A 3,002-nucleotide genomic window follows, 5' to 3' on the forward strand; every position below is an offset into this window, starting at 1 on the left:
ACAAATTAATTATTCTTTCTAAGCCTTGTGTTCTTCATATGTAAAATGAGAAAATAATATCTTTACTTCAGTTATAGGGAAAGTTCTTTGAGAACCTTAAAATGATGAAGAAATGTGTACTTTCCATGAGTCTAGATGCAAACCATTTAAAATGAGCACATCTTGCAATAAAACCTTGGTTAAATTTCTGTAGTGGGTCAGGAGACCTGGATTCAAATACTGACTGCCACTTAAACTCTTCAACTTCAAAGTGATTTACCTTCTCTGAGCCTTCTTTTCTTCATCTATTGATAGGAAATATTCTCTTTTTATAAAAAGAGGTTAGACTAAATATCCTCTAATGTCATTTTCACTTTGAAATCCTCAGGCCCTATGTTCCTCTTCTAGTTAGGCTTTTGAAGCATTTTTCAGGATTCTAAGTGCTAAATCAAACTGTGAACTGTTCTTTACCCAGTGAGATGCAAGTTTCTTGAGGGCAGGAACTGTTTCATTTTTATCTTGACATACTCAGAGCATAGCACCTTGGACATAAGAAACACTTCCTTAGATAAACATTTACTAAGCAACTACTATGTGCCAGGCACTGTGCTAAGCCCTGCTGATACAAAAAGAGGCAAAAGATAGTCCCTGCCCTCTAGGAGCTTACATTCTAATGGGGAAAACAATATGCAAATACATATATGGAAAGTGAGCTATAACATGGATAAACAGGAATTAATTAAAAGAGGGGAGACATTGGAATTAAGAAGCATTAGGGAAGGCATTTCTTTATAAAAAGTTCATCTAAGGACCAGGCTCTAAGGGCCACAATTCTATGCATACCCATTGACTCGGCAATACTTCTACTGGGTCTGTATCCCAAAGAGATCAGAGATAAGGGGAAAGGACATACCTGTACAAAGATATTCAATGCAGCTCTTTTTGTAGTGGCAAAGAATTGGAAACTGAGAAGTTGCCCAACATTTGGGGAATGGATGAACACTTGCATAGGACATAATCTTTTTATCATTTCCAAATCTTTCGCCCTCCCTTTGAGAAGGCACTATGGGTTAGTGGAAAGAATGCTGGAAATGGAAGCCCTGAATTTTAACTCAGTCTATAACATTTACTAGCTGTATAACCACATGTACATCTCTTTCTCTCTCTGCTAAATGAAGATAATATTAACTGTAGCAGTTCCCTCAGAGGATTGTTCTGAGAATGTGATGAGATAATAGGGATATTGCTAACCTTAAAATATTACATACAATTTAACATATCTGCCTAGATTTGTTTATTCCTCTCCAGACTTTCTCTAATGCCATAGAGACCTCTTTACCTGGAAGCTCACTCCATTCCTGGGCTTCACACATTGAAAATACTATAGGAAAAAAGAAAGAAAGAAAGTACTATAGGCCCCGGCAAGCTTCTCCTCCTGATTGCCTGCTTCTTGGAACTTCCATTTTAAGGAGGAAGCAGGTGTAGGGCGCTGGAGCCAATTCCTACTGGCTTTTGAGTTGATTGTGAAGTTTTCAATGCCAACATTCATACAATAGAAATCAGCAGATAGCCCAAGTCAGGACTTGATTTATTTTTACTTGATTTATGGTTTCAATGATTGGCACCTCTTAAGAAATAGATGAAGTGATGGTGATAAATATTAATAATGGAGATTAAACATATCATGTGTACATTTCCCCACCCCTCAGCCAATTTTTTTTCAACCCTTACCTTCTGTCTTGGAATCAGTATTAAGGATCAGTTCCAATGTAGAAGAACAGCAAAGAGCTAGGCAATAAAGGTTAAGTGACTTGCCTAGGGTCCATTAGCTAAAATGTGTCTGAAGCCAGAAACAGCCAGTTGTTAAACATAAACATTTACCAGCACCCTCCTAAATGCAGGCCAGTCACTTCTTTGTTTTTCTTCAAGATGTACACCTGACTCTCTGGACTTTCTCCTGCATCTCCTTCTCTTCCCTTTTTTCCATCTTAGTTTTTATATGTTATCTTTTCCCATTAGAACATAAGTTCTCTGAGGATAGGGATCATTTTTATTTCTGCATGTGTGGGTATCCCCAGTGCCTGGCCCACACAGTAAGCACTTAAAAATTTTTTTTGTTTACAAATTACATGTAATAACATTTCTACATCAGTTTTCTGAAGTTATATTATCCAAAGTGTCTCTCTCCTTCCCTTTTCCCTCCTGAAACTGGCAAGCAATTCATCCTGGGTTCTACATACATCATTACACAAAACATATTTCCATATTATTCTTTTTTTAAAAAAAACCTTACCTTCTGTTTTGGAATCAATACTGTGTATTGGTTCCAAGGCAGAAGAGTTGTAAGGGCTAGGCAATGGGGGTTAAGTGACTTGCCCAGGGTCACACAGCTAGGAAGTATCTGAGGCCAGATTTGAACCCAGGATCTCCTGTCTCTAGGCCTGGCTCTCAATCCACTGAGCTACTCAGCTTGCCCCCCCCCACCCCCATAGCATTCATTTTTATAAGTGAATAATTTATAAAATAAAAACTCCAAAACATATACCCAAATAAATAAGTGCAAAAGTGTGTGTTTTCATCTGTATTCCTAATCCAACAGTTCTTTCTCTGGAGGTGGATAGCATTCTTTGTCATAAGTCCTTTAGAATTGTCCTAGGTCATTACATTGTTGATAATAGCACTCTGTCACAGTCGATCATTCCATAATATTTCAGTTACTGAGTATAATGTTCTCCTGGTTCTGCTTATTTCATTTTGCATCAGTTCATGTAGGTTTTTCCAGCTCTTTCTGAAATCAAATAGTTCATCATTTCTTATAGCACAATAGTATTCTATCACCGTCATATACCACAATTTATTCAACCATTCCCCAACTGAGGGACATCTTTTTAGTTTCTAATTCTTTGCTACCACAAAAAGAGTAGCTATAAATAGTTCTGTTCAAGTGAGTCCTTTCCCCTGGGCAAATACGTAATAAATGCTTTTTGGTTTGATTTGTTGACATGTAGAGATCAGATGTCTCA

The sequence above is a fragment of the Gracilinanus agilis genome, chromosome 2 (genome assembly GCF_016433145.1).
Source record: "Gracilinanus agilis isolate LMUSP501 chromosome 2, AgileGrace, whole genome shotgun sequence".
Taxonomy (NCBI): Eukaryota; Metazoa; Chordata; class Mammalia; order Didelphimorphia; family Didelphidae; genus Gracilinanus; species Gracilinanus agilis.